We start from the raw sequence: 21,879 nt of genomic DNA, 5'->3' as shown, positions 1-21,879 counted from the left end.
GAGTAGGGTCACACCCACAGTGCGCACACCACCCCCCATCTGCACACCCCCCCATGCACATCGGTTCACACCTACAGTGCCCATGCGCACACATGCCTGTGAGTAGGGTCACACCCACAGTGCGCACACACACACCCCTGCACACACACCCCCATGCACATCGGTTCACACCTACAGTGCCCATGCGCACACATGCCTGTGAGTAGGGTCACACCCACAGTGCGCACACCCCCCCGCTCTGCACACCCCCCATGCACGTCGGTTCACACCTACAGTGCCCATGCGCACACATGCCTGTGAGTAGGGTCACACCCACAGTGCGCACACCCCCCCGCTCTGCACACCCCCCATGCACGTCGGTTCACACCTACAGTGCCCATGCGCACACATGCCTGTGAGTAGGGTCACACCCACAGTGCACACACCACCCCCCATCTGCACACCCCCCCCATGCACGTCGGTTCACACCTACAGTGCCCATGCGCACACATGCCTGTGAGTAGGGTCACACCCACAGTGCACACACCACCCCCCATCTGCACCCCCCCCCATGCACGTCGGTTCACACCTACAGTGCCCATGCGCACACATGCCTGTGAGTAGGGTCACACCCACAGTGCGCACACACCCCCCTCTGCACCCCCCCATGCACGTCGGTTCACACCTACAGTGCCCATGCGCACACATGCCTGTGAGTAGGGTCACACCCACAGTGCGCACACACACACCCCTGCACACACACCCCCATGCACATCGGTTCACACCTACAGTGCCCATGCGCACACATGCCTGTGAGTAGGGTCACACCCACAGTGCACACACCACCCCCCATCTGCACACCCCCCCATGCACGTCGGTTCACACCTACAGTGCCCATGCGCACACATGCCTGTGAGTAGGGTCACACCCACAGTGCGCACACCCCCCCGCTCTGCACACCCCCCATGCACGTCGGTTCACACCTACAGTGCCCATGCGCACACATGCCTGTGAGTAGGGTCACACCCACAGTGCGCACACCCCCCCGCTCTGCACACCCCCCATGCACGTCGGTTCACACCTACAGTGCCCATGCGCACACATGCCTGTGAGTAGGGTCACACCCACAGTGCACACACCACCCCCCATCTGCACACCCCCCCCATGCACGTCGGTTCACACCTACAGTGCCCATGCGCACACATGCCTGTGAGTAGGGTCACACCCACAGTGCGCACACCCCCCCGCTCTGCACACCCCCCATGCACATCGGTTCACACCTACAGTGCCCATGCGCACACATGCCTGTGAGTAGGGTCACACCCACAGTGCGCACACCCCCCCGCTCTGCACACCCCCCATGCACGTCGGTTCACACCTACAGTGCCCATGCGCACACATGCCTGTGAGTAGGGTCACACCCACAGTGCGCACACCCCCCCGCTCTGCACACCCCCCATGCACGTCGGTTCACACCTACAGTGCCCATGCGCACACATGCCTGTGAGTAGGGTCACACCCACAGTGCACACACCACCCCCCATCTGCACACCCCCCCCATGCACGTCGGTTCACACCTACAGTGCCCATGCGCACACATGCCTGTGAGTAGGGTCACACCCACAGTGCACACACCACCCCCCATCTGCACCCCCCCCCATGCACGTCGGTTCACACCTACAGTGCCCATGCGCACACATGCCTGTGAGTAGGGTCACACCCACAGTGCGCACACACCCCCCTCTGCACCCCCCCATGCACGTCGGTTCACACCTACAGTGCCCATGCGCACACATGCCTGTGAGTAGGGTCACACCCACAGTGCGCACACACACACCCCTGCACACACACCCCCATGCACATCGGTTCACACCTACAGTGCCCATGCGCACACATGCCTGTGAGTAGGGTCACACCCACAGTGCACACACCACCCCCCATCTGCACACCCCCCCATGCACGTCGGTTCACACCTACAGTGCCCATGCGCACACATGCCTGTGAGTAGGGTCACACCCACAGTGCGCACATACACACCCCTGCACACACACCCCCATTCACATCGGTTCACACCTACAGTGCCCATGCGCACACATGCCTGTGAGTAGGGTCACACCCACAGTGCACACACCACCCCCATCTGCACACCACCCCATGCACGTCGGTTCACACCTACAGTGCCCATGCGCACACATGCCTGTGAGTAGGGTCACACCCACAGTGCACACACACACACCCCTGCACACACACCCCCATGCACATCGGTTCACACCTACAGTGCCCATGCGCACACATGCCTGTGAGTAGGGTCACACCCACAGTGCACACACCACCCCCATCTGCACACCCCCCCATGCACGTTGGTTCACACCTACAGTGCCCATGCGCACACATGCTTGTGAGTAGGGTCACACCCACAGTGCGCACACCCCCTCCCCTCTCCTTGGAGCACATCTCTCTGTTGTCAGGGCCCTGCCCACGCCGGTGAACCTCCCTGTCGTCACCACCCCATTGCCAGGTGGCTTCTCCCCCCCACTCCCACGCGTGCTGCGAAGGCCCCAACAGGTAACTCCGGGTGCCGCCTGCATCCCACAGCCGGGCAACTGCCAGGATTACTCACCGAGCCGGCCTGCCCCTTCCCGCAGCGTCTGGGGAGCCGGTGCCCTGGTGGGGGTTCTCCTGGGATGAGCCAACCCGCCCACTGAGTCATTTCACAGGCGGGACGGTGCCCCAGCTGGGCAGGCACAAAGCCCCTGAGCCCGGGCCCTGAACACGCAGTCCCGTCCCCGACCCCGCAGCACCGGCTCCATCCCCCACTCCCAGCTCCAGGCTGGGACCTCCCACTCTCTCGGGGGGGGGGGGGAGGATATGGGGGGGGCCTGGATGTTGCTCCCCGCCCGTCTCCATCTGTCAGTGGGGAAGCAAAAGTCCAGCAGACGGGAGGATCCCGGGTTCCAGTCTAAGAACCGCCCGACTCACTAGGTGACCCTGGGGCAGGGGGGCGTCTGGTGCAGTCCCAGCTGCAGCGTCTGGTTGTCCTGCTCTAGTCAGAGGGGCCCTGGCCCCCGGGTCCGATCCTGCTGCCGCTGGGGAGGAGATGGGGGGGTCCAGAGTAGAGAGGCCTCAGCTGGGAATGCCCCCTTTTCCTCCCCGGCTGTGTGACCCCTGCCCATGCCCCTGTCCCAGTGGAAGCCAGCACAGCCAGGCGAGTGTCCCCTGTGGGGAGGGGGCCTCATCTGGGACCCAGATGTTATGGGGCTCAGTTCCCCCCCCCACACACACACACACACTGGGCGGGGGTGGGAGAAGGGAGGGGAGAATGAAGAGCATCTGCTCCGGCACAGGACCCCCCCTGGGCCAGCCCAGCTTTGGGGCAGGAGGGGAGGGCTGGCATTACCCCTAACCAGGACGATCGGTTCCCCCCACCCCGCTCCCAGTGCAGCTCAGGCCAATGCGGACGCCGAGAGCTGGGGGGGGGCGGGGGTGTCCCTGCCCCAGCAAGACACTCCATCTCCATGGCACCGTCCTGTAGCGGCTCCCTCCAGGCCTGGGAGGCTGCGCAGGGACCAGCCTGCTAGCCGGCTGGGTTGCCACCTGTCTAGAATTCCCCAGGATGGTCCCTCTTTGGAGGGAAGCGTCCTGGGAAATCTGTCCGGATGCTCAGGCCCTGCTGCCCGCTGGCCAGGGTGATGGGCTCAAGGTGGCCCGGCGTTCTGTACCTCATGGGTAGCAGCCCCAGTCCAGTTCTGTCCTGGAGAGGATCAGGACAAGGCGCCCACCCCAAAGGACAGCTGGGAGCCCTGCCTCCGCTCCATCGACCCCCAGGCTGAGCCTCCCACCCCAAGAGCAGCTGCAGGCCAAGCTTTCCGAAGCCCATCACGGTCATGCACAGCGACAGTCACATGTGCATCCCCAATCACCTTGCCAAAGTGCACGAGTCTCATGATCCCCCCTTTCATACATGGGGAAACTGAGGCACGGAGCAGGGGCTTGACTCAGCTGAGGTCACACCCAGTGAGTCAGTCACAGAGGCAGGAAGAGAACCCAGGCATCCTGCCTCCCTGTCCTTGGATTTCTCCACTCAACCGCACAGTGCTCACAGAGGGGGCACCAGACGCCAGGCACCCTGGCTGCCAATCCTCAGCCCATACGCCCCTCTGAGTGCTGGCCCCAGGCGCCCTGACCCCCAGGCCTCAGCTCTCTCCCTTAAACCATGTTACCCCCCTAGAACTGGGAAATGGAACCCAGGAGTCCTGGCTCCCAGTCCTGAGCTCACTCCAGTGCGCCCCAATTAGCGTCCCTACAACGCTGTGGGTGCTCTAGGTGCCCACTGCGGAGGCAAAGGGAAGCAGCTGCCTTTGTCTCCTCAGGGACCCACCTTCCTAGGACAGCTCCGGCCAGGAGCAGGGCTGGGGGAAGCACACGCCCTACGGAGAGCGTGTTAGCGAGAACAGTAAACATCGGGAGCCAGCCCCGCTCGCGTGACAGCCCAGGGCAGGGCCCAGCTGCTTTCCAGGGCTCAGCGCTAGGGGATGGGTTGAGCCATCCCGGTGGCCACTCGATTCTGGGGCATGGCCTGGGGGCAGGAGGGTGCGGCCGGTTACGACAGAGGAAATGGGAAACTTAGCAACAAGAGCAGGGAGAAATGGGAACAGCGGGCGGGGAAAGCGGGCACCGTCCCATCCCTAGACTCATGCCAGACCTTGCCAGGGGCAGGCACCCTGCTGGTTCCCAGCCACAGCCTCCTGAATTCTCACAAGACTCCTCTGCCCTCTTCCAGAGGCTTTCGATTCAGAGCCCCGCCCCACCCGCAGGTGCCAACTTCCTGTGGCTCCCAGCGACATGCCAAAGGTGGTACCTGGCCCCGTCCACAAGAGGGGAAACAAAGGCACAGACTGGGGAAGGGACTTGACAGAAAATCAAGGGCACACTCGTGAATAGAAGTCAGGGCCCCCCACAACTCCTAGGGCTCCCTGCTCTAACCTAGACCCCTCTCCCCCTCCACACCTTCCAGAGCAGGACTAGAACCCAGGAGTCCTGGCTCCCAGCCCCACTCTAACCCCACTATCTTTGCAGGCACAAGTTCACCCTGATCTATACCCCCGGGCATATCAACCCTTACTGCACTGGGTTAATGTGGTGGGCATTGGGGGCACCCAGAGAACAGCTAGTCCCATAACCAGGACAGCGACCAGAAGGGCCCCTGCTCTGACCCACAGCAGCTGTAGGGGCTTTCCTGCCACCATCCAGGCAGAGAAACTGAGGCACAAAGCCAGGAAGCAACTTGCCCAAGGGGCAGTGGCTAGAACCTGGGCCAGCACGGCCAGCTGCAGCCTTGGGGCACGCAGCAGAGTTTGTGGCCCAGGCAGGAGATCCCATGGGCAGCCTCGGCCTGCAGCAGGGAGCAGTTTCCACCTGGAGCAGGAGCTATTGGCCCAGGTCTGGGCCACACACCGCAGAAGGCGGCTCTTTAGTAACGCGCTCGTGACTCTGACTCATGCTCCCAGCCCCTTGGGCACCACGGCTCCAGCTCTGCCGGTTGCCCCAGGGCGCCCTGTAGAACACCCTATCCCAGTGGCGTGCAGCAGGAAGGCAGCGGTGCCCAGTGCAGGGGCACAGATCGGGGCAGGGCTGTTTGTCTCTCTAGCTGGGTGCAAGGTGGCTGCCTTGAGCAGAGGGCCTCACCCTGCTGAGCAGGTGCAGGAATGTCTGGTGGGAGGGAACCCGGCTTCCCTGAAACCTGCTGAGTCAGTGGCCCGGCTGGCGTGTGTCCCGGGGCACTCTCGGCATCCCAGCAAGCCACGGGGCTGGCTCCTCCCGAGCTGGGGGATGTGCAGCAATCATGGTGGGCATCAGCCATTGGGCACCCACCCCAGTGTTTTATCTTGTTAACGGAGCCTCATCACCCCCCTGCCAGCTGGGGAAGTGAGTGCTAAGTATGCCCATGCCACAGGCAGGGAAACTGAGGCAGAGGAAAAAGACTTCCCCAAAGGTCAAACCACCAATGACAGAGCTGGGGACACAGCCAAGAGACCTGACTCCCAGCGTCCCACCCTGCTCTAACCACTAGACCCCACCTTCTCCCCAAGCTGGGACCAGCCTCCCTTGCTCTAGCCATCACTCCCCTGCCAGAACTGGGGCTGGAGCCGGAGTCCTGAACCCCCACCCTCCCCTGCTCTTACTACTAGACCCTACTCCTCTCCCAGAGGCGACTTGAGCGGCCCAGACTCAGCTGGTGCCTTGGCATTCCCTTCGAGGCTTGGCCTCTGGCTCTCAGCCCTGGGTACCAGGAAAGAGGCCTTGGGGCAGAGATTAGACAAGCCTGGTTCTCCCTGAGATCAGGCTGCCCCAGTCCCATCACGCTCTCTGTGTGCCCTTGGCCAGGCGGCCCATCCCATCCCGCTGCGGGAGATGCTGCTACAGGGGGACCTGGGCCCCCTTGACTGCCCACTGCCCCGAGAGCCAGCGCAGCGGCCTTGGAACATGGAGCCGGCTTCGCCGCAGGCGCCAGGCTGGCCGGAGATTAACAAGAATGCGGGTCACGGAGATCAGCTGCACCCAGGGCAGTACAGGTCAAAGGACAGCGGCGTCCTGGCAGCAGCTTGGCGCGGGCCCCTGGCACAAGGTCCAGCAGAGATAGGGGCAGGAGTGGCCTAGAGAATGGAAAACAGATTAAGGGGACGTCACCTGGAAACGCTGTGCATGCTGGCCAGGGACCAGGATCTGGATTTCGGGGTTGGGAGGGGGGACGGACAAGGGGTTGTTAGACAGGGAGCAATAGACAGACATCTGAGGCTGGAGACAGACAGGATCTAGGGATGGACAGACAGAAAGTTTAGACACCACCCCTCCCTCAACCTGTCTGAGAAGTTCACCATGTTTTTAGTAGGCCCCACAGAAACACATTGTTTCACCCTCTCGTGCACCCCCCAGCTGGGAGGGGTGGGCCAAGCCTGCTGCGGGTTTGGAGACTCGCTGGGGCATTCCCAGCACTGTGCCCCTGAGCCTGCATGTGTGTGTACGTGTGCACCGCACCGGCCTTTCCTCAACTCTCCCACCCCCGCTGAGTCCCCGTCCCACTCAAAGCCGGGCCGGTATCTGAGCTCCCTGGTTGGATGCGACATCAGCAGGTGATTCCTGTTCAGAGTGTCACGTAGCAGAGGCCATGCACTCTGGGAAGGACTAGGAGTCAGGACCCCTGGGCTCCATGTCCAGCTCTGGCAGGGAAGGAGGGTCTAGTGGTTAGAGCAAAAGAACACTGGGAGCCAGGACACCTGGGTTCTCCTCCCAGCTCTGGGTTCATTCTCCAGCTACAGACACACACACACACACACATACAAAGTTCAGATGTGATCCAGTCTCTGGAATGGGGCTAAACCAGGACCACAAATTCCCGCCCCCCGCCAACGCTCTGGGGACTTGGAGCTTCCGGCCTGAGAGATGCTGCAGGAACCAGGATCTCTCTGGACCATCCCGCCTGCTCCTGCAGGTTGCTCCTATCGGAGGAAGTGGGCCAGCCAGCACCGGGGGGAGCGCTGAGCCTTTCCTGGCAGCCCAGGCTGGCTTCGGCAGGCCAGAGGCTGCTCCCAGGCCCTGGCTGGTCCAGCCCAGCTGCTTGTTTATTTGTCCTTTTGCAGCTGCGACTGGAGCGGAGCAGGGCTGGGATGAAAGGGCCCCGCTTCCCAGAACGCAGCGCTTGGAAAACAACCCCTCTCCCCGGCCCACCCATGCCTGGCATCACACCCGGGCTGTGGCGGAAGCAGTGGGCGGGGGCTGTGCTCACATCAACAGCAGCACACAGCAAAAGCTGGCTTCCGGAGTGACTCGGCCACTCAGCACCGAGTCCGGCTGGTGGTTGGAGCAGGAGCGAAGCAAACCAGGTGCCAACCATGCACCGCTTGGGCTGGGAGCCCAGGGCCAGGCCTGCCCCAACCCAGAGGGCTGGTGAAAGCCTTCCTTGGCAGGCCACTTCCCCAGCAGTGGGGAGAAGCAGAGACTTCAGGTTACTGTGGCCCCAGGCACAAGCAGGGACAGGTCCGGGCTGGCGCATTGTGCGGGCACGCTGCACGGGGGCGCAGGCCAACTCAAACCAGGCAGCTCAGGGGGCAGGCGGAAAGGGTCAGCTCCGGGGGCCCAGCCAAGAATCACTCTCCATGACAGAGCTTTGGGTTGGCAACAGCCCTGGAGTGCCAGGCCCCTGCGTTCACCTGGTCTAACGGCCCCCAGCTTCCTTGGGTAGCTTCTGCCCCTGAAGGATCCCAAACGTAGACTGCAATACCCAATATCCATAGGGAGGGCTTCTGCCTGCCACTGGAGTGCAGCCACCTCTGGCTTGTAACACAGCAGCTGGTGAACAGGAAACAATGAACGACCACCGGCAGTTTAGCTGAATGGTAAGAATGTGCGCTTCTGGCACGGCCCTTGGGGCACAGTGGGAATTAACAGCTCCCTCGCCTTTGCCCCCGGAGCAGTGCTGGCTGCTGTACAGACGGACTGAAAAGACAGGCCCTACCTCAGACCGTGCCCAGCGCAGAGGCTTCTGCTCGTAGCGAGCGAGGAGGGGACAGAAAGCAGGGCCATGACACCTAAGCCCATCAACTGGGACTGCTCAAGGCAACCTGCTTTATTTGGGGTCGCCTCCCTCGCCCCTCCAGCCTGGCCGGGCCGCCCCTCTGGAAAAGGGACTGATCATTCCCTGCTAATGAGATGGGACAGGCTAACTCTCTTCCCCCATTTGCAGGTCTCATAGTGAATTCATCCCAACCCTCCCCCACCCCATTAAAACCCCTTTCACCAAGGCGGACTGATTTGCATTGTTATTAGTCAAGATAATATCAAATAGCAGCTTCTGCTGAGCTGCCCAGGGCATCTTTTAACCCAAGGCCTCTCTCCGGCCAGGTACAGGAAAACCACTTCCTCCCAGCCTCTGCAATGCAGCCGCCTCTGGGGTGGAGCTGCTTAACAACGCACAACAACAGTGAAGAAAGGTAGATCCTGGCCCCAGAGGAAGGGAAAGTTTAAGGTCCTGGAGGGTTTAATCTCTCCCAAGGCTGAAAAAAATCCCCAGAGTAGCACCCCCAAAGAGCAGGATTTACAGTGGCAGCTCAGCCCAGGGCAAGAGACCTTTGAAGAAGGGGCACAAGGCAGGCAGGACTCCGGGGTCCGCATCCCTCTGCAGAACTGCAGCCTGAGCCGCCTCCCACTCCGCACTCCCCTCCCCCGTGCATGCTGGCACGTTGCAGGGTTGTTCCCGGGGCTGGGGAAGCCGCATGTATCAGCGTGGTGCTGCCCATGCCTTGGGTTAGCGTTGTTCTGTCTGCGAGGGGCTGGTGCCAAAGAATGACGAACTAAGACGCTAGCAGGTTTTGGCTGAGTTTTCTCTCTGGTTTTCAAAGAGGGGGAGGCCCCTTGACAGCCCCAAAGAGTGCAGGGGCCTGAGCCTCGGTGACCCCATTCCTGGCTAGGGGGCAGAGATGGCAGTGAGCTAAGGTGGCTTTAAGCCCCCTTTATGCAGGGACCTGCTTTGTCACTGGTGTAAGTTAGAGCTGCCCCGGTGCTGTTCTAATTCACACTCTGTTCCCCATGGACCCTAGGCAGAGCTGGTAAAAATAGCACAGGGCTTTACCTGGCAAGAACCACTGCACCAGCCTTCTTTGCTACATCTAATTGGACCTGACAACCAGAGGCTGCTCCAGCTATGGGCAAGCTGGGGGGTGGGCACCGCAGGTGGGATCACGGAGCAGTGGGGTGACAGAAGTTCTGTCTTTGGGAAGTTTCCCCAGGGGCATGCAGCCCTGAATCTGGGCATCCCAGGGATTGGGGTGACAGACAACCTGGCTGTACAGTACGTCTGGGCAACAGCTCCAGGGATTATGGGGTGGGGGGACGGGGCTGGAGAATGAGCTACCAGGCCTGGGCCGCGTCTGCGGGGACTATGGGGGGGTGTATCATTCAGTGCTTGGGCTGCAAGCAGCTTTTGCACTGTTGGAAAACTTCCTGACCCCAATTGCCCCTCCCTGCAGTGCTGCCATTCCCTTGCCCCGAGCCACGGCCAGGCCTGACGGCTGCACCCACGCAAGGCCTGGGGAGATCCCTACAGTGCCAACCCCCGGGGAGAGGCATAGGGTGACCCAGAGCAGGCTGGCAGGCGTTGGTGCCACAGGGTAGCCACTCCTCAGCCTGGACTCTCAGGGGGAAACGGAATCCAAATCTGGCAGAGGACCTCAGAGAGATTCCCAGCCCCGGCCCCTGGCACTGCACGAGTGCAGCCTGCCCATTGCCCCCCGCTCCAGGGCTGGCGTCTCCAGACCCACGCCGGCGTCACCAGGGAGAAGGGGAGGGGAACCATGCAAGCAGCTCTGCCAGCCCCTCAGGCTGTGGCGTGGAGCCACAATTCCCGGCCGCCAGCCCCTCAGCACACACAGAGCCCGCGGGGCTGGAGCCAGGATTTTTCCAGCCGCTCCAGCCCGCTCAGGTTCAAAGAGAAGGGTTGTAGTGTCAGGGAAGGGCGGGCCACGGGTGCCCTGCCCTGTTCGGAGACAGGCTGTGATCTAACTGCCTGTTTTCATCTCCGACTGCCCCGCCACACCTCACAGGGGCTGACCCACCTACCAGAGCGCAGGGCCCCTCCTGCCTTTCCCATCCTGTCCATCCCGGGTCGCCCAGGGGCAGGCGTGTTTGGGGAGGGAGTTTCCACTGAAAACATCCGACCCCTCGGCCCGGGTGATGCGAGAGCACGTGCCAGCTTTGAGCAGCGCTGGGCGGGACCTGCACCCCCCTCATGAACCCCATCAGTCCCGCTGGGGTCAGAGCAGCCCGCTGCTGGAGGGGGCTGCGGGGTGAGAGAGACGGGGGACCTGGGGGCCCGTGCGCTTGGGAGGCTGGGCTCTTTCCTGCCTGGGAGCGCAGGATGAGCCATTCCCGACCCTGGCTCTGGAAAGCTGCTTCCAGCCGCAGGGACCGTATTTCACTGCCCAGGCCCAGCTGCCCCCACCGGCCCTGGGGCTCAGGGCACAGGCCCAGCGCTGCACCCTAAGACCACAGCAGCGGCCGGCTGAGCCCTGATCCTACGAAACCCCCTGGGGGCAGGGGTGGCTGGCTGGGCCCGCTCCCATGTCACCTCTGCTCTGCCCAGGCAGGTGCTGCGACCCCACATGGCCCACTGGGGTGGTGCGCCAGGGGGCTGAGACTGGGACAGGAACAGCAAAGCCAATAGCTGGGCACTGGGAGGGGGCCTCGCCCCCAGGCATGCACCCTCGGGGCCCTGCAAAGAGCCTTCAGCTCCCTCCTGGGGCTTGCATTAGCCACCAAGAACAAGAGATCTCCCCCTGCCCCCTTTGGGGAGGGGGCACATCTCATTTACTGTCTCCTTTCACAGGGTACAACCCCCTACCCCCCGATCAGCCCCTCCAGCCCACCCATCTTCTGGCCCCAGCGCAATGCCGAGAGTCCTCTCCCACAGGCAGAGCCCCAGATTCTCAGGCAAAACAAACTCACATGCCTCAGAGCAGGAGCCCCCAGCTGTCCTGCTAGGGCAGGGCCAGTGGTAGCCCTTAGCTAGCTTCTGCCAGGCCAGCCCCTTTCCACTCACTCCTTTCTCCCGAAAGCTTGGCAGGGCCACAATAACCTCGGAGCCACCCACCGACCCCCTCTACAGGCATCTCCTCCAATGCCACCCTGGCCCAGGGGCTCTCCATCAATTAGCTGCCAAGCAGCCACCTACACAGTTAATTGCTTACAGGTGGACAGAGATGGGCTCCTTGTCCTTAACACAGCCCCTCACAGGTGGACTGGGGCCACAGCTCCCCTTAAAGGGACCACACACACCGGGGCAGTAGCCAACTCTCAGGCTTTTGGGGATTTTTTCCTCTAAGTCAGGTGAATATGTGAGACTCTCAGCTTGCGTTTAAAAACCGACACCAACAAAACCAGGACTGCGAGCTCGAGCGGCTCCAAGGAGGACTCGACAGTCATGTTCTCAGGATATCTAAGTCACGCTCAGGGGAAGGCCTGCTGGGGTCATTCCCGGGCACTTGGGGGGTGGCCAAACTACAGTAGAAACAACAGCCAATGAGCACAACAAACCAGACCTAAGCTGCAGGGATGAGGAGGCTGCTCCTGCACTGCCAAATTCCACCCAGGATGCAAAGTGTTAACAGCACTGAGGCAATGTCTTGGCTGGAAGGGAGACCGTGGGGCTAAGGGCACTAAGCTGGGACTCAGGTGACCTGGGCACAGATCCTGGTTCTGCCACTGACTCATGTGACCTTGGTCAAGTCTCTCTGGGCCTCACTTCTCCAGCTGTAGGATGGGAGAGAAAGATCCTTCCTGCATCTGCTTAGACTGGGAGCTCTTTGGGGCAGAGCCCACTCCCCTGCCAGTGCTGGGGCTAGTCCTGGCTCCCAGCCCCCTCTGTTAGATCACAGGCGTCTTGACTCCCAGCTTGCTGTTCAAGCGACTACATCCGATTATATTCTCTCTCCCACATAAACCATTGTGGATGCAAATAGAAACACCCCATGAACCAAACCCAAATGAAATGTTCAGGGGGTTCAGAAAGTGTCTTATTTGTTTTTAACTGGGGTCACTTTTGCTGCTGCTTCTGCCCCCCCGGCCCCCAGACCAGAGAGGCTGTTAGAGTGTGGCTCACAGGCCGGATTGGCACAGCAGAGAAGGTATATGGGGTCTCCACTAATGCAAACCCAGAGCCCTTTGTACATTCTCACCACACACACACACACACACACAGAGACCTCTGCGAGTAGTGTTAGAAGAGAATCCTCATTAGCTGTCAGCAGTATAGGGCATATGACACATAGCTGAGCACTTCTGATTACATCCTGCAGAGGGCAATGGTGTGCGCTCACACACACACACAAATGTGCACATCCACAGACATGCATCTACATGTGTACACACATGCACGGCCATTGCACATACAAGCTATGCAGCTACATTCCTGTTGGAAAATCCCAAGTCCCCTGTCCTCCTGACTGGCACGGACCCCCCACCCTGCAACTGCTCAGTCATGCCCACGAGGATGGGGATAGGGGTTATAACAATTGTTTATAGTCATGTTTTCTCCCCTTTTTAAACTCCCTTTCCTTTCTCTTCAGCCAAGAGAAGGGCGGAGGGGTTCCGGGGGCTGGCGCGTGTGCTGGGGCCGGGCTGAGTTGCCCTGCACAATGCAGGCCCCACAAACAGCTGTCAGAGTGGGGAGCAGGGTGGGGGCGGGGTAGTGGGTAGCTGCCTTTTGTATGACAATGCGGGGGGGCAAGGCACAAGCTGCTTCGGATGGGCTGGGATCTCCCTGGGTCATGGGTGGGGGGAGGGGGCATATCACAGGGAATTCATGGGGAGTGAGTGAAGTGACAAAGGGCTCAGGGGGACAGTGCCCAGCGTGGGGGGACCCCCCAAACAGAGCCCATTGTGCGGGTGGGGGGAGGGGATAGCTCAGTGGTTTGAGCATTAGCCTGCTGAACCCATGGTTGTGAGTTCAATCCTTGAGGGGGCCATTTAGGGATCTGGGGCAAAAGAAAAAAAAAAAAAGAAATTGGGGATTGTGCCTGCTTTGAGCAGGGGGTTGGACTTGATGATCTCCTGAGGTCCCTTCCAACCCTGATATTCTATGATTCTATGATCTTTTCTCGTTGCTCGGGACCAGGCGGGGTCCCTGCAGGTCCAGACCCGCCCTGCCCAGGGCACTTGGGGGCTAGAGAGAGACGCCCATCTGGGAGTGGGCAGCCCCGCCAGACACAGAGAGGCAATGGGGGGGGGGCAGGGACGGGATCAGAACCGGTCCAGAAGCCTGGGCCTTGGCCCATGGGGTGGGGGGAGATGGGGAGCCGGGTCCCTGGCTTATTTCCACTGCAAAGGACTGATCTGGCCAGACATAAAGGCCCTGTTGAGGACCCCCCCCCCCGCAATCACACAGATGTCTCCCCACCCCACCCCCATCTGGCGTGTGCAGCGTTTAATGTGCTTCCAGCCCGGGGCGCCAGCTGTACGGGGTCAGGGGGCCCAGTGCCTGGCGGCAGCGGGAGGACCCAGGGGCTCATTCTCATGGAGACGGCAGCACAGGCCACCCGGCCCAGGGCGCTGGGCAGATGGCTGCAGGCAGCGGGACAATGGGAGCCGTGACCTGCCTCGCAAACACCCCCAGCTGCAGCTGAAATGGCAGGCGCAGCAGCTGGGCCAGGGACTCCCCTCGCCACGAGCCGTGGCTCCCACTCGTCCCAGGAACGGGCAGGGGCCAGGCTGGAGCCACACTGGGCTGGCACATCTCCATTCCCAGCCAGGGAAACGAGGGCAGGTGGCTAGGACCTAAGGCTGGGAGCTAGGACTCCTGGGTCCCATTCCTGGCTCTGATGCTAAGTTGCTGGGTGAGCCGGAGCTCGTTACGGCCACGCGCCGTGCCTCAGTTTCCCTGTCTAATAGATCGCAAAGCATGTTGTCATTACGGTCGTGCCTAGTGACTCCCTGTTGTGCCTGCCCAAAGAGAACAGAAGGGGAAACGGCGGGACAGCACCAGTATGGGAACCCAGGTGTCCGGAGCCCCCCAGGCCCTGCTCTGAGCCACTGGAGGCCAAAGGAGGCGGAGAAGCACTGAGCAGGGCTAGATCTCAGGCTCTGAGGCCCAGAGGCTCAGTTCAGGTGCCTAAATTCCCTGGGTCTCAGTGCGAGGTGGCCTTGAGGCTCTCGCTCTCCCACCCCTCTGCCCTCCCCCTCTCAGCTCACACCCCACCCCCTATCCCCGCAGGGCCGGCTCCACGGGGTGTCTCACGGGGTGATTGAACCCTGGCTCCCCAATGGCGGCTCCCTGGGCAGATTTACTCACCACATTCCTCAGGGCCTGGGGCTCGATTAGGGCTTGTCGCATCCCGCTGTACCGAGGCTCTGTTCTCCCATCCCCTGCCGGCCAGGAGCGCAGGGCACAGGTGCTGCTCCCTGGGTCCCGGGCTGAGCGGGGCCAGGTCTGGGGGAAGATTGGGGCACTGGGGACAGAAGCAAATGATGGATTAAAACATACAAAATAAACTGAAGCAAGAGGTGAAGGACCTATCCTGGCTGGAAACAGGAGCCTTTGTAGGAGCCTTGGGAGATGGGGGGGCTGTGCCCTGGCTTCACCCCTGCTCCCCACCATTAACAGTGGGTATTGGCTAGTTGTTACACCAGGAAGGCTGAGAGGTAGGACTCCTAAGTTCTATGCACGGCTCTGTGGGGGAAGTGGGGTCTAGTGAGTTGGGGGCGGGGGTTGGGAGCCAGGACTCCTGGGTTCTGTCCACGGCTCTGTGAGGGGAGTGGGGTCTAGGGAAATGGAAGGGGATGCTGGGAGCCAGGGCGCTGCAGCTGTCATTGGGTGGGTAGAGCCATGGCCCAGCCCCCATTGTGCTCGATGCTGTACGAACGCAGAGATGGTCCCTGCCCCAAATCTCACATGCTGAGTAGGAATCTCTTTGCTGCTCTGGAGTGTCCGGCTGCTGCTCCAGCTCTACCCTGGCTCTACCCTTTCAGCATTTGAGTGTCCCCCCCCACCCCCCGTCCCCCCCGTCCTACCTGGTGCGCTTTGGGCGGGTTTCATTAGCTGGCAGACATCTGCCCTCACCCTTCCCACAGCTCCAGCTCCGGCCTTCAATGGCTCTCCAGGCCCCTTGCCAGGCCGGGGGAGCAGATCTGGGCTGTTCTCTCCACTTACAAGGGAGGTGAAGAGCCTGGCCCAAGGTGACGTGGCAGAGGTAGAAAGTGAACCCAGGCGTCCTGACTCCCAGTCCCCTGTTCCAAACACCAGTCCTGCTTCAGACCTCTGGGGGGACTTTGCTACACTGAAGCTTTGAACCAAGGGCTGAAAGACCCCTCCCAGCTGCGGATGGACTCCAGAGATGGGATTTGAACCTACCGTTTATGCCATCACTGCCACAAGCCTGAACCAAGAACTTGGCCATTTCTGGATGTAATCGATTCCATTTAACCAGTTCCCGCTTTCAGCCACGTCTTTTTCCCTTTATGAATAAACCTGTAGATTTTAGATTAAAAAACCCCCTTGTTCTGAACGCAGGACTCCTGACACCCAGTTCTTACGCCCTCGTCCAGAGGCTACTCCCATCTCAGAGCCAGACCTCCTGACTCCCTGTCCCCTGTTCTATCCACCAGGCCACTAGAATACGTGGCTCCGGGGGGGGGGGCACGTCCCTGGGAGCACACAGGGGCTGGCAGATTCCCCCAGGGCTCCCTTCACAGGCCGGAGCAGGAGGGGGACCACTGGCATTCCTGCACCCCAGCCGGGCTGGGGGTGGGGGTTCTCCCGGCTGCTGGTGAGAGGCGCCCGTCTGGCCCATTAAGATGGAGATTTGGCACACGCTGGCGGGGGAGCAGATGTGTGCAATGGAGACACAAAAGGCAACATGGGGATGTGTGGTCACAACCTGCCCCCCTCCCCCATTCCCTAAACACAGAGCCATGGGCTGGGGGGCTAAGGGCAGCTCCCTCCCTGGGGGCTGAGTAGGCCCAGCCTTCCCGCAGCGACAGGGTGTCAGAGGGGGGGAAGAAGGGGATGGGAGGCAGCAGGGCTCAGAAGGGTTTGCTCGTCCTACAGGAGGGGAGGTTTGCGATGTTTGGATCCCCTCGCCCCGGGCAGGCAGAGAGCAAACCCAAACGTGCTGGCTTTTGTGGACCTGAGCATCTGCAAGGCCAGGAGAAGGTGATGGGAGCTTGGCCTCAGGGGAGTTGGGCAGCACCTTTGCAAACCAGGCCCCTAATCCTCCCCCCGATTTGCCCCACGCTGCCCTGGCTAATCAGTTAACCTCCCCCCAGGCCCAGTCTAGCAATGTTTGTAGCTCTGCCTGGCATTTCTTCTCGGGCAGGGAGATTACAAACTCATCTAATTACCAAGCTCATGCCCAAAATAACCGCCACTGAAATGCAGCCACCTCTGGGGCAGCACATGGCAACTGCTTCTACTGGGCTCCCTTGCCCATTGCTGAAATGCAGCTGTCTCTGGGGTAAGGCCTGGAGGCTGTTTATACCAAAATCCCTTGTGCAGTGCTGAAATGCAGCTCTCTGGGGTAGGGAGCAGAGGCTGTTTATAGGGGTGCGGAAATGCAGCAGTCTCTGGGGTGCAGCACGGCAGCTGTTTAACAGGGCACAGGTCCAGGGCACGGCAGTGACCAGGGCAGTGTGGGCCAGGCTGGGAAGGAGAGCAGTGTGCTGGTTGTAACAGCAGGCTGGGACATGAGGGTTACAGCAACTGCTCCTGCCCTGGTGGGAATCCCAGCTTTCCCCACAAGGCAGGGCCTCGGGGGCTTTGCCCCACATTGGAGAGGGTCCCTGCAGCCGCACAGCACCCCACACCCCTCGCGGCTCAGCACCGATGCTGAGCGGTCCCAGAGGAGTCACCCACATCACTCCCTGCAGCACCTGGCGCGGCCGGCAGCCTCCCGTCCATGCACTTGCCCTGGACTGGCTTGGCAGCTCAGGCACTGAGCTACAGACTTAGCCTTAGGGGATTCCCTGGCCAGGGCCCATCTCCTGGGGCTTCCCCCATGGGGGCGGGGGGTCTCTCCCTATCTGCCCCAGGGAGAGCTCAGGCCCTGGGCTAGAAATGAGCTCAGCAGAAACCTCCCCGGCACAGCTCCCAAGGGCCAGCACTGCAAAGGACTTCCCCCCGGGGGGTTTCTGGAAGGAGGGAGAGCCCAGAACTTGAGGCGGGGAAGTTCCTTTAATCAGCCCTGATGGGGGGACCCCGACACCCACCTCTGGCCACTGCAGCCTCAGATGCCCAGGGCACTGTGACTAGGACCCCACCAGCCTGCACCCTGATGCCTTCTTTGGGACTGGTCATTTTCACAGAGCAGGTTTCAGAGTAGCAGCCCTGTTAGTTTGTATTCGCAAAAAGAAAAGGAGGACTTGTGGCACCTTAGAGACTAACCAATTTATCTGAGCATGAGCTTTCCTGAGCTACAGCTCACTTCCTCGGATGCATACTGTGGAAACTGCAGAAGACATTATATACACAGAGACCATGAAAACCTGGATTTGTGCTGGAAATGGCCCCCCTTGATTATCATGCACACTGTAGGGAGAGTGGCCACTTTGGATAAGCTATTACCAGCAGGAGAGTGAGTTTGTGTGTGGGGGGGGGGGGGGAGGGTGAGAAAACCTGGATTTGTGCTGGAAATGGCCCAACTTGATGATCACTTTAGATAAGCTATTACCAGCAGGACAGTGGGGTGGGAGGGGGTATTGTTTCATGGTCTCTGTGTGTATATAAAGTCTGCTGCAGTTTCCACGGTATGCATCCGATGAAGTGAGCTGTAGCTCACGAAAGCTCATGCTCAAATAAATTGGTTAGTCTCTAAGGTGCCACAAGTACTCCTTTTCTTTTTTCATAGAGCAGCCATTCAAATGAGGGGCATTTGGTACCTCGGTATGGGAGGAACCCAGGGATCCTGGCTCCCAGTCCTCTGCTCTGACCACTAGCCCACGCTGCTGCTGAGTGGGCAGACACACACGCTTCACTCAGCAACCAGCCTGAGAGCTCCTTCCACCCAAGCGCTCGGGCCCCATGCTGCCCAGCCTGGGGGGGCGTGGACACAGATTGGTGGGTGGTGTGTTTAGGGGTAGAAGGGGGCTGTTAATTGCCCCGATCCCAGGTGGGGGTGAACTGGGCAGGATCAGGCCCCAGGTGGGTGTCTCTCTGCAGGATGACTGTCGCTGTCACACGCCCACTGAGCCCTCCCCGCCCCCAGCAGGAAGTACAGTGCGCACGGGGAGGGGGGGTGACAACTGGAAGTCCCCAGCCTTCGGTGGCGTCATGGGTTGCACCAGCCCTGAGCTGTTCCAGTGCGTCGTGGGAGCAGCCTCACGCCGAGGAGACCTGGCCCCTGGCGGCCACACAGCGTCACCCCGGGGGAACGGACGTGATCCCCCTCACCACAGCTGGGGGCAGATCCGACCGCGGCCTCCCCCACACCCATGGGTGGTTCCCGGGCCCCAGGGATCCCCCTTTCCGCAGCATGTGGGTGATTCACAAGCTCCCGTCCCTCGGGGATACCAGGGGAGGAGAAGGGATTGCCCAGAAAAAGAGGGTGGATCAAGATATGCTGCCCCCCCTGCAAGGGCAGGCGAGGCCCCACCCCCGAGGATCTCACCCCTCCCAAGCTCTGGAGATGCCCCCATCCCGCCCCCGATAAAGCCTGATCCTTCTTGCAAAGAAATGGCCCCGAGTAACATGCTGCCAGCCCCGTGGCACCAGATGTGTGCCCAACTCTCCTTAACAAGCTGCAGGAAGCTGGTGGAGATGGCAACATGTGTGCTGGCGATCCCCCCCCCGCACAGCCCCCTGTTCCTCTGCCGAGCCGGGCCCAGGAGCCTGCAGCAGCCCCGGTGCCTGCCCGTGTGCGCCGTGCCCCCGCCCAGCTGGTGGCCTCTCGCCCGCTGGGCAATGCAGGGCACAGAGGGCAGATTGTCTGCAATGCAGGGCACGTGCCCGAGAGACAAGGCCGCAGCCTGGGGTGCCTGTGTGTTAAAAGACTGCACATGCCGCACCCAGACCTGCCCAAACACAAACCCGTCTGCCCAGGGCTGCAGATACGCACACGCACACACCAGGACATGCTGATGCAGGTACAGAAATACACCTGCCCAGGCAGCGCGTGTGTGCGTGCACACACACACCCGCACACACACACCCGCGCGCACACACACCCGCGCACACACACACCCGCACACACCCGCACATATGCACACACGCACACACACCCGCACATGCGCACACACACCCGCACACACACATGTGCACACACAAACGCACATACGCACACACGCACACGCACACATGCACGCACGCACACACACCCGCACGTGCGCACACACACCCGCACACACACATGTGCACACACAAACGCACATACGCACACACACACGCACACATGCACGCACACACACGCACACGCGTGCGCACACAAACGCACATATGCACACACGCACACACACACGCATACATGCGCACACACACACACATGCGCACGCACAAACGCACACATACGCACACACGCACACAAACGCACACACACACACACGCACACAAACGCACATACGCACATGCACGCACACACGCACACACGCACGCACACACAAACACACATACGCACACACGCACACGCACGCACACACGCGCACACACACACACGCACACAAACGCACATACGCACACACACACACGCACACACACACACGCACACAAATGCACATATGCACACACACATGCACGCATGCACGCACACACGCACGCGCGCACACACAAATGCACATACGCACACACGCACACACATGTGCGCGCACACACACATGCACACACATGCACACACACACGCACGCACACATGCGCACACACATGCACACTCACACACACACACACATACAGTCATGTGCTAAACATGGACACCGGCAGCTGTGGACAAATATCTGGGATTAGGGAGCATCAGCAGCGCTTGTGGGTGGGGGGCAGGTAGAAATCCCAGGGCTGGAATAGCAAGCAGGGGGAGTGACTGGGGACGGGTGCGGAAGGGGGGCTGGAACGGCAGAGGACTATGCCTGGGAACTGAGGGCCAGGCACAGAGCTGGTGGGGGCAGGGGGGCAGGGCTGGAAGGGCAGGGGGCTGTGGGCCATGCACAGAGCTGGGGGGCAGGGCTGGAAGGGCAGGGGGCTGTGGGCCAGGCACAGAGCTGGGGGGCAGGGCTGGAAGGGCAGGGGGCTGTGGGCCAGGCACAGAGCTGGGGGGGCAGGGCTGGAAGGGCAGGGGGCTGTGGGCCAGGCACAGAGCTGGGGGGGCAGGGCTGGAAGGGCAGGGGGCTGTGGGCCAGGCACAGAGCTGGGGGGGCAGGGCTGGAAGGGCAGGGGGCTGTGGGCCATGGGCCATGCACAGAGCTGGGGGGCAGGGCTGGAAGGGCAGGGGGCTGTGGGCCATGCACAGAGCTGGGGGGCAGGGCTGGAAGGGCAGGGGGCTGTGGGCCAGGCACAGAGCTGGGGGGGCAGGGCTGGAAGGGCAGGGGGCTGTGGGCCAGGCACAGAGCTGGGGGGCAGGGCTGGAAGGGCAGGGGGCTGTGGGCCAGGCACAGAGCTGGGGGGCAGGGCTGGAAGGGCAGAGGACAATACCTGGGGGCCAGGCACAGAGCTGGAGGAAGGGGAGCTGTTTGCCCACGTTTCTTTCCCCCATCAGCCCTGAGGCAGCAGAGCGGGATTTGGCCCCTTCTAGGAGGTGACCAGGTGCTCCCCACAACCCAGCAGGGCTGGGAAATAAGCGGGCGGTTGCTGGCAGGGCTCCCTGCACGTGCCCCCCATCCCCGTCCCTCTGCAGCCCGGGGCGCAGCTAGTTGCAGAGCAGCCCGGGGTGTGTCGAGGCTCCTGCCTTGGGCAGGCCGGGGTGCCCAGAGTTTCCTGGCCTCTGACGCCAAGGGCCGATCACTCTAGCCCCAGCTGGGCTAAAAATACCTCCTGGGGGGAAAGGGAGGGTTATTTTTAGCAGCAGCTCAGAGGTTTTTTCCATCAGCAACTTTCCCGACCACGCAGCGGCCGGTGCTGGGGCGGCTGCCAGGTGGGCCCGCCTGGCCCCTCGCTCCTGGCCACACGGCACCCAGCTGAGCCACCCGGGCATGGGGCTGGGATCCCTGAGCCACCCAGCTCCCCCAAGCTGGGCTCCCCTGGCGCCCCGCGGGGCGGGAGGGGGGCCGGAGTTTCTGTCATACTTTGCCAGCTCGGGCTGTGGCTTTTTTTGCCTTGCCTTGCGGTTTCCTTTGAAGAGGGGTTCCAGGAATCCGGGAGCTGAGCCGGGGCCGGGGGAGGATAAAAGCAGCAGGGTCGGCCCCCGGGGCCAGTCTGGGTTTTATCGGAGAAAGATTTTTTCA

This window comes from Lepidochelys kempii, chromosome 25, assembly GCF_965140285.1.
Source record: "Lepidochelys kempii isolate rLepKem1 chromosome 25, rLepKem1.hap1, whole genome shotgun sequence".
Lineage (NCBI taxonomy): Eukaryota > Metazoa > Chordata > Testudines > Cheloniidae > Lepidochelys > Lepidochelys kempii.
This window is presented reverse-complemented; position numbering follows the sequence as displayed.